The sequence below is a fragment of the Asterias amurensis genome, chromosome 13, assembly GCF_032118995.1.
Source record: "Asterias amurensis chromosome 13, ASM3211899v1".
In the NCBI taxonomy this organism is placed as follows: Eukaryota; Metazoa; Echinodermata; class Asteroidea; order Forcipulatida; family Asteriidae; genus Asterias; species Asterias amurensis.
Window position 1 is genome coordinate 19,554,784 of NC_092660.1, and position 16,756 is coordinate 19,571,539.

Consider the following 16,756-nt stretch of genomic DNA (forward strand, 5'->3'; position numbering starts at 1 on the left):
TGTTTCTCTACGTACGTTTTATGAATGATTCAACTAGAAAACAATAACATTGTAAATTGTTTGCCCCCTCAATGTCCGTATGTTTCGTCAAATTGTTGTATGTTGGGTTCGCGTGAGAAGATTTATTGTTTACATACGAAAGTATTTACTTATCTCACACCTTAAAGGAACACGTTTGCCTTGGATCGGTCGAGTTGGTCTTTGAAAAGCGTTTGAAACTGTTTGTTTAAAAATGCATATAGTTAGAAAGATATTTTAAAAGTAGGATACAATGATCCACACAAGTTTGCCTCGAATTTGCGTGGTTTTTCTTTTACTTTGCGAACTAACACGGTCGGCCATGTATCGACTCCCATAAATGGCCGACCGTGTTAGTCGACGAGGTAAAAGAAAAACCATGCAATTTCGAGTGATACTTGGGTGGATCATTATATTATACTTTTAAAATATCTTTCTAATCATATGCATTTTATAACAAACGGTTACAAACGCTTTTCAACGACCAACTCGACCGATCCAAGGCAACGTATTCCTTTAACTAACAATTTAACTGTAAGATGGCGAAATTAAATTATAAATATGCGGTAAATCTGTAGTAGGCCTACATTAATAGTTTTTTTTTGTGTCAATAAAACAAAACTCTGTTAGAAACCTCTTTGTCTCTTTGTCATTATATGTTCTTATTGGAACACAGGGTGGATTACAAAAACAGTTGCTGCAGTGAGGAAAGGGTCTTTTATATCGTGCTTGACTAAATAACTTGCTTTAACTGAGTTCAGGTGTACGCTCAAACATGTGTTAAACAAGGCACTGATATAACTGCACAATCTTGAGATACATTAATTACATAGAATGTAGTAAACCGTCACGAATGTGCACATACTTTCCGAGCATGCCCTCTTAATACGCTACTGATTATGCCCAACTTTAAAAGTTGTGTTTATGTATGAGAACACTATTGAAAGAGAAAATGATATCACAAGCTGGTCTGTTCAAGAAAAACAAAATCACACACACCAATCGCACGCACTTAAATAGAACCCAGTTATGGTTGGTTGACTGCAGCTGAAAAGTTGTTTGTCATGCACTTTTCAGTGCTATTTTCGTCATCGAGTTTGTTCTCAATACCCGTACCTGTGAGAGAGATCCCAGCAAACTTCTGGTTTCATACCTTTTCTTGACCATTCTGCTGTTATTAGCTGAACCATTTGTGACAACCCGAGATTTACACTCTGTCTGAAGGCCAAAATGACATGGGTTCGAAAGTGAACCAACTGTATTTTTGCACAGCATTTTCAAAACAATGGTGCTCGCTGATGCATGACCCTGGAATGTAACCAAATGTATCATTGGAAAGCACAAGGTTGCAGCTTTAAGATGATGCCATGCTTTCTGCTGGTAAACATAATAGTCTGGCCATAAAAACCCTTTAAAGTAGGATTACCTTTTTTTTGAGACACCCTGTATATAAAGGGAAAAACACCCTTGTCGCACGAAATTGTGTGCTTTCATGCAGATGCTTGATTTTGAGACCTCAAATTCTAAATCTGAGGTGTTCGAAATCAAATTCGTGGAAAATTACTTCTTTCTCGAAATTTACGTTACTTCAGGGGGAGCCATTTCTCACAAAGTGTTCCTCTCCCCATTACTCGTTCCCAAGTAGGGTTGTATGCTCATAATTATTTTGAGTAATTACCAATTGTGTCCACCGCCCTTAAATAGTTGTTTCGGAATACGGTGGACAATTAAAATGAAATGTTGATGCTTTTCAAGAATTGTTTTCGCTCTGTGTAACTTAGAAAAATTTCTTTAGGAATTACCTTAAAGGAACACGTTGCCTTGGATCGGACGAGTTGGTCTATACGAAAAGCGTTTGAAACCGTTTGTTATGAAATGTATATGGTTAGAAAGATGTTTTAAAGGTAGAATACAATGATCCAAGGCAACGTGTTCCTTTAATAATTTATGACTCAATGTGAAATATTCTCAGATACAATTTGTAACGAGAATAGCCATATTATCACCTTCCCACAGACCGGTTACGAAAATAAATTGACATCCAACGCCTCTGCAACGGACAATGAGCTAGTTGGTTAGAATCAAACATCTGCAAATGAATAAGTTGGACCAGTTCATCAGACGAACTTTGAGGATCGCGACACTGGCTTTTCTGTTTTCTGAGTATATAACATTGTTAGTTTGTGTATAAAACTTTGTTTAAAACTTTGTTTCCATCCTGTATAGGGAATACTGTTTGGTATATAGATAGATAGCTGAATAAAACTAGTAGCAGTCGACGTTTAGTTTGCAGAGCAATGTCAAAGATTACATAACAATAATCGCAAACAGCGTTTTTACTTGACGTGTGTTACTGAACAGTAATACAAATAATATGCGATGAAGCCAACTATTTCCAAGAACCGTGTTGTGTTTTTACATTGCACTATATGTATGCCTTATTACAGACATAATTATGATCACTTTCTAATGGTTAAGATAAAAATGTTTTAAATACTGAAATAATTGATAGAAATAATTTTAACAACTCTCCAGTATACCCATTGAAATAATGTTAGTGTTTATTGAAGATACACTTTAAGAAAACTTTTAACTGCATTTTTATTCAAATAATATAGTAAAGTAAAACGTAAAGAATTGCTTAGATTAAAATGAATCAGTTCTATTATTTTGTTTTAATTACATTAAGAAGTGACTTTATATGGACACTGGACACTATTGGTAATTGTCAAAGACCAGTCGTCTCATCACTTGGTGTTTCTGACAGATTCAATGAGGATTGGCTGCCCTAACAGCGTAGAGATCAAGTGCAATATAACTTAAGAGACAACCATAACATATCTAGAATAAGGTATAAGACAAACAGATGCAAAAGAACAGTGCAATTCCATACCTAATTGGCCTCTTCAACGATAGTTAGTTCATTTTTACATAAATACTTGCAGTTCCCAGCATTTGCTGGATCTTTTTTATTTTCCTTGAAGGGTTTTCCACCTGTATTTTAAATTGTTTGTTGCATGTTGTCTGTAGGTTGTAATTTTTTTGAAATTTATCATCCCGTTTGCCGCCATCTTTGTTGTAACAATGGTTTTCAAAGTGTGTGCGCGCTATGCTCGACCCTCGGCCAGTGATGGCTTTTCACGGGTACACATTCATCAAGGATGCCGGCCGAGGACGCATGTTGCAATTCGTCGATTGTGCATTGCTTAATGTTTATTTTTTAAGTATTTTACTGTATTACATGTATATTGACGCAATTTAGCCATTGGCTACTAGTTCAATTTTATGAAACCATCACTAATAATAATAGTAATAAAACATATGCACAAAATAACAAACCTTTTGAGTTCAATTGGTCGTCGAAGTTGCGAGAGTTCCGTTTCGTCGAAAATACTACGTTACTTCAGAGAGAGCCGTTTCTCACAATTTTTCATACAATCAACATCTCTCCATTACTCGTTACCAAGTAACGTATTATGCTAATAATCTTTTTGAGTAAATACCAATAGTGTCCACTGCCTTGAAAGCCATTGGACCCTTTCGGTAAACAGTATTGTCCAAGGCCCACACTTCGTGTATCACAACTTCTATATCAAATAACAAACCTGTGAAAATTTGGGCTTAATCGGTCATCGGAGTCGGGAGAAAATAACGGGAAAACCCACCCTTGTATCCGCGCGTTTCGCCGTGTCATGACATGTGTTTAAAATAAATCCGTAATTCTCGTTAACGAGAATTGATATTGTTTTACTGTTTTCTCAAAAAGTAAAGCATTTCATGGAATAATATTTCAAGAGAAGTATTTCACCACTACCTTCTGTAAACCCTGTAATTTATTTGTCAATATGTGAACCTTTTTTTTTTTTGTACCGAAAGGGTCCAATGGCTTTAAATGTGTGAATTCAATTGGCATTCATTATACTGTTAAATGATTCAACAAATGTTTATGAAACAAATTTATAGAATATTTGTTTTTGCATTTTAAGTCGTGTGGAGAAATTTAAACTGTTCACTTTTTAATTGCTCGAATTAATTATTTTGCTGCCAACTTAAGTTTCTATTTCGAAATTCAGTTCAGTGTTGTTTGTTAAAAGAGCAGTGGACACTATGGGTAATTGTCAAAGACTTGCCTGCACAGTTGGTGTATCTCAACATATGCATAAAATAACAAACCTGTTAACACTTGAGCTCAATCGGTCATCGAACGTGCGAGATAATAATGAAAGAAAAAACTCCCTTGTAGCACGAAGTTGTGTGGGTTTAGATGGTTGATTTCGAGACCTCAAGTTCTAAATCTGAGGTCTCGAAATCAAATTCGTGGAAAATTACTTCTTTCTCGAAAACTATGGCACTTCAGAGGGAGCCTTTTTTCACAATGATTTATACTATCAACCTCTCCCCATAAGGTTTTATTCTAATAATTATTTTGAGTAATTACCAATAGTGTCCACTACCTTTAACATTGAACTTGTGTCAATGGTAAATCAAAGTAGTTTTATGAATCAGGTTAGTTGGATGTTTCTCTACGTACGTTTTATGAATGATTCAACTAGAAAACAATAACATTGTAAATTGTTTGCCCCCTCAATGTCCGTATGTTTCGTCAAATTGTTGTATGTTGGGTTCGCGTGAGAAGATTTATTGTTTACATACGAAAGTATTTACTTATCTCACACCTTAAAGGAACACGTTTGCCTTGGATCGGTCGAGTTGGTCTTTGAAAAGCGTTTGAAACTGTTTGTTTAAAAATGCATATAGTTAGAAAGATATTTTAAAAGTAGGATACAATGATCCACACAAGTTTGCCTCGAATTTGCGTGGTTTTTCTTTTACTTTGCGAACTAACACGGTCGGCCATGTATCGACTCCCATAAATGGCCGACCGTGTTAGTCGACGAGGTAAAAGAAAAACCATGCAATTTCGAGTGATACTTGGGTGGATCATTATATTATACTTTTAAAATATCTTTCTAATCATATGCATTTTATAACAAACGGTTACAAACGCTTTTCAACGACCAACTCGACCGATCCAAGGCAACGTATTCCTTTAACTAACAATTTAACTGTAAGATGGCGAAATTAAATTATAAATATGCGGTAAATCTGTAGTAGGCCTACATTAATAGTTTTTTTTTGTGTCAATAAAACAAAACTCTGTTAGAAACCTCTTTGTCTCTTTGTCATTATATGTTCTTATTGGAACACAGGGTGGATTACAAAAACAGTTGCTGCAGTGAGGAAAGGGTCTTTTATATCGTGCTTGACTAAATAACTTGCTTTAACTGAGTTCAGGTGTACGCTCAAACATGTGTTAAACAAGGCACTGATATAACTGCACAATCTTGAGATACATTAATTACATAGAATGTAGTAAACCGTCACGAATGTGCACATACTTTCCGAGCATGCCCTCTTAATACGCTACTGATTATGCCCAACTTTAAAAGTTGTGTTTATGTATGAGAACACTATTGAAAGAGAAAATGATATCACAAGCTGGTCTGTTCAAGAAAAACAAAATCACACACACCAATCGCACGCACTTAAATAGAACCCAGTTATGGTTGGTTGACTGCAGCTGAAAAGTTGTTTGTCATGCACTTTTCAGTGCTATTTTCGTCATCGAGTTTGTTCTCAATACCCGTACCTCTATTGTTGGAACTTGTTGAAATGAAAGTACACCGGTTCTGTACACCCTCGCTCTGAGCAAGGTCAACCAAACAGTGGTATATGACTGTGGGTTACACCTATTGAGTCATGTGACCTTTTCAACCCTCGTAACATTGTCGTGTGTAACTTTCGTAAAGCGGTTTAAGAATATATTAATAATAATTTATTAATATATTATGAATAGTAGTGCTGGGCGAATAGTGAAATTTTGTTATTCGGATACCGCTGGCCAACTATCCGAAATTAACCGGATATTCGAATAGTTTTTTCGCCGCTAGAGGGCGCTATAAAAAAAATAAAAATAAAAAAATAATTATTTAGAAAAATATTTTTTTTTGTCGCTAGAGGGCGCTGTTCGTTCGTGAATGAGATCTTCTGGGCGGATTGATATTAGTTTTAGACAGTGTCACTCGGTTCATTCATAAAAATGACCGGATCTAATTTAAAGATGGCGATTTGCTTTTTCTTTTGATCGTGGATGACTCTACGTGAAGGAAAACTTTTGTAATCTTTGAACAAATTACGTCAGAAATGTCATTGTTTTGACTCTACACGGAGGTGAGCATAGTTAAATACTTAATTTATGCTGTTTTATGCTGTCTTAATAGAAGTTTCATTAGGATTCAGACAAAACATTCATGTCAGTTGTCGCCCGACGTCCGCGGATATTCGGATATTAAAGAATATCCGGTTACTTGGTTGTAATTACAGAACTATCCGGTTTATAAATAGCTATTCGCGCCCTATGCGGATATCCGGTTAAGAAAAAAAAGGCATTCGCGGTTACGGATAGGAAAACCTATTCGCCATTAACCGGATATTCGAATTATTCGCCCAGGCCTAATGAATAGCGCATAACAAAGTAACTATACAAAGACTAAAAAAAAACAGGAAAAGGTGAGGAAATACAACAATCCATACCAATGTAAAAACAATACCTTTAGAGGATTTCACTCTAAAAAAAAAAATTAGTCAAAACAACACCAAACAATCATTTGAGACATGATTTTAATTAACTTACATCAAAATCATGTATATCACATGACTAAGTAGTGTTGTTTTGACTAATATATTTTTTACAGCGTTCCAAAATAGTAAAATTTCGTAAAATCGCAACATTATGACTTGTCAAAAGTCTTAAAAGTCATAATTTTATGAGAGTTTGTTTTAAGATTCTTTTTTTTATAAGTTAGTCATGATAAACCACACAACTTAGCCACGATTTGCATAACATATTGTGTATACATACATTTGACGCATAACTTGTATTGTGTGGATAAATCAATTTAGTTGAGAACAGAGGTGAGCTGGGAAAAATGGTTTCTCGGTTCAACGAGTTAACCTACAAAAGAGAATGTCGTGCATTGCTAGGACAGTTCCACATTGTGGGTTAGTTTTTATTAAACCGGCATCCTAACAGGCTCATTGATGGTCAACGAGAGAATTCTCTCTTGTTTAACTTTATACACTTGATTGTCTTTACTAAGCCTTGCAGAAGCTCTCTCGTTTCACTGGCCAGGGAAGCTAGTATAATTTTTTTTTAACAAGTTTGGAACCTTCAACAACTTCCAGAATGACACAAATATTACACCTCCTCGCCACAATCGTTGTAATGCTACTCTTTGTTTCTGTGGATACTCAAAACGGTAGGTTTATTATTTTGAATGTTTCTTACTCTCTTTACCTGAAATCATTTGGGACAATTAAGAGACAGATTAATAAGATTACATTCTGTTAACTTTTGACGATGTATTTATGTAATCATAGTTGTAATTTAGTTTTTCTGTGATTGTGAATGCACCTTTTAAGGCATTTCTACCTATCCGTCTAGATTGATACAAACACAATGATGATATACATTTATAAAACGTATTCAACATTTTTCAAATATCTGTATATATACAACATTAGTCAAAACATCATGGTCTAAAAACTTTCTTTGTATTATAGCTGCTAATTTGGTAAGTCAACGTTTAATAAGGCAAGTGTTGCAATCTGCAAAATAAATTTCTTCAATTAAAATGGTTCATAAAAAACACGGTTCTAAAAGGATTATTATCCAAAAATAAATGTAAAAACCCTGAATGTACTATAGACCTTATGCATTGACGGCATCCAGCCGCCATCTATGAGGTCAAACGGTGACGAAACAATCGAAACGCACATAGATTGGCCAATGAACAACCTCCTTTTGACCTCAATGCGGGGGCGCCGTACTGAAATGACGTCATGTGCATAAGGTCTATTGTTGTGGGTTTTTTCATTCACTTTTCTTTTTTCTTTCCTTCAATTGTTAAAGCTAAATAGGGTAAAATAGGGCCAGTTCCATTTTGGTTCTACTGCGTTACTAGCCGGATAAAACATTCATATTATTTCGGTCTATTATATTTCACTTGTAATGTTCATGCACAAATGGTACAATAACGAATGTTTGTATTTTTTCTTGGTCAGCTTGTTCAAGCGCCCCGTGTGAGAGAGGAGCGTGTATGAACTCTGGAAATGACTACTTGTGTCAATGCCCCGATGAACCCGGTCAACAGCTGTATCATGGAAAGAACTGTGACGTACCGTTATGTATGTAAACAGTCTGACTGTATTGCATCTAACTTTATTTATTTTTTGAAAGCCAAATTATTGAAAATTTACCCAGTCAGTTTCCCTTGTGGTTAATAATTTGAGATGTAGTAAACGCAGTTGACATCAGATACAATGTGGAAAAGGTTACCCCTTTTTCCAGGAACATCGAAATATGTGAGTGTGAGGGCTACAATAAGACAACAAAATAAATAAGCGGAAGGCAATATATCTCACGTTTCTACTTTTGTAACTCATATGTCGGAGTGTTACTGCTAGGGAACAAAATTATTTGTATCTGAATGAATGAATGAATCAGTTGAAATCAATCTTATCAAACACATTTAGAGATCCTCTAAATGAATTGTCAGTTTCTCAGTTAACCACCATGTCTCTTTCACCAATCTGTTTCTTTACAGCAAGAACCTGTGGTGGGAATTTTTACAGTCCTTCTGGTGTAGTCACATCCCCCAACTACCCGAATAATTACGACACACGCTCTTCGTGTTCCTATTTTGTCAAAGTTGCAGGAGCTCTGCAAATTACCTTTGACTTTGTTTTCTTTTACACCGAGAGTGTCAAGGATATACTTTCTGGTAGAGTAGGAGCACTTTCAGAATTTCCATTTGAAAGGACTTGGGAAGGGAACCTAACCGCGGAACCATTCACTGTGATGTCAGACAGCTATGTCTTCTTTTTCAACAGTGACAAAAATATTCCACTCAAAGGTTTTGAAATAGTGTACACAAGTGGTAAGTTAAGTGAGTGTTTTAACGCCCAATGCTTCCACGTATCCTGTGCAGAGAAAAACCTAGCCATACTTTGGTGGGATATCGGAGACATGATTTTAACCAGTTATGGCATTATACCATAACGTACCATAACTGGTTAATACGTTTTACATGCTAAAACTGAGATAAGAAATATTTTCGTGACATTGTTTTACTAACTCCTCAAAACCTACAGCACCTCAGCGAGTAATATTTTAAGGGAAGCTCTTTACTATTACTATCTTCAAACTGTGCAAGTTTAATGAAAATTTGTGGACATTGTGTTTTAGGTTAGAAAAAAGAACATTAACGTTCAACAAATTGCGCAATTTTAAATGTCCCTACATGTAATTGACCCTGTCCCTTTCAAATAGTGATAGCTCAATGTAATGCTTACCAGTCCCATGTTACTCTTGACTATCGCTATTATCGGATTTTGTTATATCTATGTTTTTGTAGTATTGTTTTGGGGGTTTATTCTATTGTATATTTGATACTGAAAGAGCCCACAGCTTTTAAATAAAAACAAATAAACGAAAAAGTTCATAATATAAACGGTTTAACATTGACACATATACTTTTTCCTTTTCATTGACTATTCAGAGAAAAATGATTGTGAAACAAATCCTTGCATGAATGGTGGCAACTGCACAGATCTCATAAACAGCTTCACATGTGCATGTTTGCCTGGTTTCACTGGAGAAAACTGTGGAATAGGTAAGCTTTATGGTGGACTTTTCGAGACTTGCAGATAATTGAACATTAACTGGACAAGTTGAATTCCGCGACTTGATTCTCCCACACGTCTTAAACATTTAACACAAGATTCTCAAAAAATGTTGTACCTATTGCGTTCCACATTCGAGCAAAAGATTGATAGGTTGACTGCTGTCAACAACTTATTTTCTAATTTCCTTAATACAATCACTACTGTACATGATAATACCATAATTTGTCCTTTTTGGTTGCTAGCACAGTTTGCCACAGCTACTTATTTTCACACGATAAAACTGTACTGTGTACACATCGTGTTTTATATCTGTATTCTCAAATGATGTTTTTATAAATATACGTACAATCCTTCTGCCAATTTAATAGCCGAGTACATTTCAGAGGATTGCAATTAAATTGCTTTGTAAACAGAGAAAGGAGTGTTGTTCATGAAGGTTATAGGCGCTCAAAAGCGCTGTTGCAAAAATAAACTATTTACTAACTTATATAGCTGGTCTTCTATCGTGTAAGACTAGCAAAACCAAAACACATTTCACTGTACAAATATTTTGTTTTTAACAAGTGACAATAAAACATTAATAATTTAATTTATAATAATTTGTAATGCATGATAAACTCTCAGCTGTGTTTATGATTTTTTTTTAGGGCCAACGAATGTACCACCTTCAGCTGAATCGTCTACAATTATTATCATCTGCGCAATCGTCCTTGTCGTCATTATTGTGATTAGGTGTTTGGTTTACTTTCTAAGATTTCGAAAGAGGAAACGCCAGCATTCAAAGCCACAAGAATCAACACAAGACCAAGCAATGGTAAGAAGTAATTGAAGTGATATAAATCCACTTTGACTTTGTTTTCAAAATTACAGGCAAATTCATGGTTATTCGCCTTTTTAAAGCTCTGTAATTGTTTTTGAATGTTTGTTTTCTATGAAAACAATTTGTATTTCTTCCGTGAAACTGTTTTTTTTTTTACATCATTCTAACCATATGCATTTCATAACAAACGGTTTCAAACGCTTTTTATAGACCAACTCGTGTTCCTTTAAGGCTTGATGAACGTGCTTTGAAATAAGATAAATTATAAACAACCAAGTTGGTGTATCTCAACACATACATTAACAACAAACCGGTGAAAACTTGAGCTCGATTGGTCATCGACGGAGTTGCAAAAGAAAGAAAAAAACACCATGTTGTTTGCTGGGAATTGCTTTCAAATTCCAAAGAAAAGTCTCATTTGTTTTAGGTGGTGATGATTACTTCTTGCTCTGCACCTAACGTGCATCGAACGAAGTTGTTTACCTTAATATTTTATAAGTTGTTATGGTCATTGACTTGTGGAATAAGTATACACACCCTCTTTACCTTTAAGGTATAACTTTAATTAAATATTGTGTTTAATTGGGGAAGGGGGCTGCACCCTTCATAAAATTGTACTTTTTATAACACGACAATTATTAATTTAACTATATTTCCCAGGTCGGTTACGAAAATGAAATAACTACACCTGACGACCAATCTAACACCGTAGGTTCCGACTATGAGTCAGGTGGACAGGATCAACCATCTGTTTACGACAGTGTCCCTTCGTCTCCTGTACTATACGAATGTCTTGACTTGCCAACATGGGCCAAACCATGGAGTGTGCCCTGGGACAATGTTATGGTAGGAACAAAAGTACTGGGCAAGGGGCAGTTTGGTGAGGTACGGTATGGAGGAGTAATGATTGATGGAGAACTCTGCAAGGCTGCTATCAAGAAGCTACGAGGTAAGAACTGCGAAACCAGCAAGCCAAGGATTTGTGTGACGAGAAAATCTTCAAAGTCAGCATAGAATTGTGATAATGGATGTGCTAGAAAACAAACTACACAGGCCACATGATAAGTATTATGAGTAGTAACATCAGTCTCACGACGATTGTGATATTTCAGAACATGCATCGCCAACTGCCAGACAGAATTTTCTGGATGAATTCCGATCCATGATCAAAATAAGACGTCATCCAAACATCGTCAGGACTATTTGTGCATGTCAACACGAAGGTAAATCATTCAAATTTATTGTCCGTATATACGCCTCTTAATACGCATGCATGACGTCATAGTTCTTACCCAAAATGAGTCTATGGGCGCACGTAAGCAACCACTTGCAGGGGCTGCGCCTATAGCCTCGTTTTGGGTTAGATTGTGACGTACCCCATGCATAAATATTAAGAGAGGCGTATAGGACATTGCCAGCCTGCAACATGCAGTGCTATTTAGTGTGACTGTTATTCTCGGGCTTATTATTGTAGTGTGTTATATAAAAAATAACTTTAAATAGATTTTGAAACTTTGCATTGTGGAAGTATAACGTTTTTTTAAAATGGAATTTAAATTTTGTATCATCGTGTTAATTCAGATGAACTCTACGTAGCCATGGAATATCTTCCCAATGGTGACCTTCGTTCATATCTAAGGACCGCACGATCAATGGATGGTGAGACATATTTGTCTTCTGAGAAGTTACTGCAGTTTGCTTTAGATGTTGCTTAAGGGATGCATCACCTTGCCACATCACGGGTAAGCATGAAACATGAAGTAATTTTTATATAAATAGGACAAGGCAAATGTTAAATCTTGTTCACGCACGAAGTCTGCAATATACCACTTATTTTACGATTATACACGGACAGGTCTCGAATGGTCAAGTCACTGTTTTGTTGTAATGTTAATCGAATTGAGCCATTGGCCAACGGTCTACGGCGGTACAAATATATTTTAAGAATTATGCCGTTAAATCTGCGAACAAATTCTATTATCAATTCGTGTGTTACCAATCTGCAATATGGCCAGTAGGCCTACATGTAAACCTAAGCGGTTTATTTGTTGCTCAATATAAATTTATTAATGTATGTTTTTATTACAGATAGGATGGCCCATTGTCTAATGTATCATATTATCTGGTTACTTCTTTAGATCTGGCCGCAAGGAATATTCTTCTTGATGAAAATCTGGTTGCGAAGATTTCTGGCTTTGGCTTGTCACGAGAAGAAGATAGCTATGTACAAACGTCAAAGGTGAACAATTAACATTCACTGCAAATTCACTGCAAATAGAGCTATATCATTAATTGTTCCACGACAAATTTTTAACAACTTGATTTTGCATACTTATTCTCTCCCCTCAGACACGTATTCCAACACGCTGGTTGTCTTTGGAGTCGTTGACCAATCAGACTTACACTACAAAGAGTGACGTGTGAGTAGAAAGTACAACATTAAACTAGTATAGTCATAATATAAAATAAAATCATTGTGTGGATGAGAGTTAGTACATAAATTGGTAGAGTTGTTCTTACTGACACTTCGGGTGTTGTCATAAATAGATAACCCTATCACATATACTAAACAAAAAAAAAGGATCAGATTGAACACCACATGGTGTTAACATTACACCGATATTGTGTAGGCATAAATCAATGTTAGCTATAAACAATTTTTTATAAGAAAAACTGTTTGGTGTACAATTTGATTATTTTCTTTTGGTACGTGATAGCACCCCGCGGTGTTAATTTTAACACACCATTTTTGCAGTGTTTTGAATAACCATAGCAACGTTTAATGTAACTTTACGTGTGTCTTGTTGACATACTTATGTATAGTACCAAGAAAGCATCCTTGTAAAAAATGCCGAAGGATTTAAAAATGCACAAATGAAAAATACGTAGAAAAACACACACATTACAATCGGAAATGTTAACTACCCTATCAACAAATCATTACTCATTTCAACTGGGCTTTTTATTTGTGTTTCCTTTCTCAATAATTCTTGTAATTTTCCTCCAGATGGTCTTATGGAATCCTTCTCTGAGAGATTGCAACAGTAGGTAGGTATGAGAAATTTGTCATGTTGTCAATTGTCGTGTCTATACAAACATTTTTGGCAATTGCTAATGAGGGAAATCCTGTCAAGTGTCAATAAAATAAACAGGGTGCAGACGTAACTGCTTCCAGTTTAGTATCATAATTTTTTTATTGATTTAATTAATTACAGTGTATCTTAAATCTCATTTTAATGGGTTTTTTCTACAGGCGGAACTCCGTATTCGACGATCCAGACTCGCGCCTTGAGGTCAACGTTGAAGACTGGATATCGTATGCCCAAACCAAGCAACTGCAATGTTAAAATGTACGGTGGTTACCTTTCAATATGTGCCGTCCGTTTTTCCTTTTCGCAAAACTTGACATTTTCTATAAGCATAAAGCCGTTCACTGACCATTTTGAATGGAAAATAACTCAAACTTTCTGTATTGACGGTTTTCCTTTGCTGGCGATGGACCGTTCCGGCTTTCCACTAAGCTCCGCCCACCGCACACGTGAGCAAGACACGTGTACGAGCACTCCCAATGACATTCTGCACGATTCTGCCACGCGTGCCAAGTATACGCGCACGCATGACCGAGTTTGTCCGACCACAATCATTGCTGTGATTGGTCAAATGGGTGAACGCGCACTGTTTGATTGATAGGCCGGATCGGTCCATTGTAACAATACACAACCATCAGCTTAACATTCTATTAATTCGTTTTATTAAGACACAAATATTTTACTATGATGAAAGTTTCGCAGAAACGATCTTGTGAATATTGTTTCGGGAGTAAAAAGCAATTACCACAGTGAATCTGTTTCAATTTGCAGATACGACTTGATGGTAAAGTAACACATATGACCAATAGCAGTGTTCGAAAAGCAACAGTTTTATGTACCATGAAAGAGGGGGAGCCACGAAATAATGATACCATACGTTCTTGGCAGATCGGACATCATTATGCTGTAACATAATTTTTTTGTTTTTATCACAACCACTTATCCACGGGAACCATTCCCCCATAAAATGGAACGTACGGTATTTATATTAGCAACTTCATGTAGTTGATGAATGATTAAACTGATTTTAAATATGAATAGATATGGCGATATATAGAAACTACTGCAAGTAGCAAGTCATGGATGGAATGAATAACGTAAATGGTTGATGAAAGAAGAACAATCAGCTCATTAAAGAAGGTGTTACCGCTTGAAAAAGTTTGACGGTCCTTATTAATTGCATTGAGTACTCACGAGTAGAGGTGAACTCCGCTGCTATAAAATCTCAATCAACGTATGGGTGAAGGCATCTTTGTATCTCTTTGAAGCTATCTCTGCATCTCTGGCTAACGATGAATGCCATTGTTTTTTTGCACCTGATTGGAAAAAATGGGTCATGTTAAAGATTTGATTAATCGCATGCATTGGTTGTCTCATTGTTGTTGTAGTGTTTAATATAATGGCCTTCAGAGGAACACGTTGCCTTGGAACGGTCGAGTTGGTCTTTGAAAAGCGCTTGTAACCGTTTGTTATAAAATGCATATGATTAGAAAGATATTTTGAAAGTAGAACATAATTATCCACACAAGTATCACTCGAAATTGCGTGGTTTTCCCTTTTATGTCACGAACAAACACGGTCGGCCATTTATGGGGGTCAACCTTTTGACTCTCATAATTAATGGCCGACCGTGTTAGTTCGCAAAGTAACAGGAAAACGACGCAATCTCGAGGCAAATGTGTGCGGATCATTGTTTTCTACTTTTAAAACATCTTTCTAAACAAATGGTTACAAACGCTTTTCAATTACCAACTCGACCCATCCAAGGCAACGTGTTCCTTTAAAGTCACCTGTAAATAGATTTTTTTCTTTCTTCAAACGTTAGAGTATATGTTTCTGAACAATAAATAATTGTTTTTAACGATTTATATGTTTAAAAAAATAAATAAAGTTGTGTGGGGGTGAGTCCGTCTACCCCTTTTGTGACGTCAATCGAGGCAGACTTTGCCTCGATCGAACATCGAACACACGTACGTGCAAGTACATTCAAGTCCTAGTCGTGAGTTTGTACGTTTCGAAAAAAGTTTTTTTTCTTGCATTTTTCCGGCAATGTCGACCAGGTGTATTGCTGCTGGATGCAGCAAAACAACTGCAGATGGGGTCAGTTTACAAAGTGGTCCGGTCCGACGTCTTTTTCAGCGCTGTGCAGCAAACACTTCGAGCCCGAATCCGGAATACACTACACATTTTGACATGAAGAGAACAGTTCTTTTCTAAAACATTACGCCATCCCAACAGTTTTTCCAGCTAGTGTGGAAGTCGAAGAAGGTCCCTGAAAGATTTGCCTAACGTGAACAAAAAAATCAACAGTTTTTCCAGCTAGTGTGGAAGTCGAAGAAGGTACCTGAAAGATTTGCCTAACGTGAACAAAAAAATCAGGTATTGTTTCAACTTTGAGGGCATGATTTAATCTTGCGTCACTATCTTGTGTTGGCACTGCATGCGATTCATCGCGCCTCGATTGACGTCACGAACAGCGCCCTCTTGGGTCGGGCTTTTTTTTCAAATTTGTAAATAACATGGAAACTATTTTTTTAAACCTTAGTTAATTGTTTATTCATGTTCGACTCATCAAAACACATATTTTAGTGACAAAAGCTTTATTTTGACAAAATACCACTTCCAGGTGGCTTTAAAATCATAACAGGGCAGACACCCTTTTGGTGTGTACCTATTGATCTGTCCCCGAAGTTTTTTTTCCAAATTGGAAATTAACATGGGTTGTCTGTAGGAAAAAGGTTTAAAAGAGGACGATTTAAGAAATAAATCTCCGGGGGCCGGGATGGGCGGGCGGCGACAGAGGGGGAAGGGCGGGCGGGAGGGAGAGGGGGAGCGACACAACAAAATCCTGATTCAATTCAATTAAACAGTATGTGTTATATTGGTTTGATTTTCTTCTGGCAACATGTCAAGGAGTCTAGGGGGTAAACACAAAATTAAGGTTATGTTTCTGTTGAAATGATCGATTGAAAACTGAAATTGAAAGTTATATTTTAATGGCAGTGGACACGCACTATTGGCAATTACTCAAAATAATTATTAGCATAAAACCTTACTTGGTGACGAGTAATGGGGGAGGTTG

The 16,756-nt window shown here is 36.3% G+C and overlaps 1 pseudogene; it reads left to right on the forward strand.

Annotated features, from left to right (window-relative positions):
* Positions 1-9,661: 9,661 nt before the first annotated feature.
* On the forward strand, positions 9,662-14,467 carry LOC139946323 (angiopoietin-1 receptor-like; annotated as a pseudogene).
* The last annotated feature ends 2,289 nt before the right edge of the window (positions 14,468-16,756 follow it).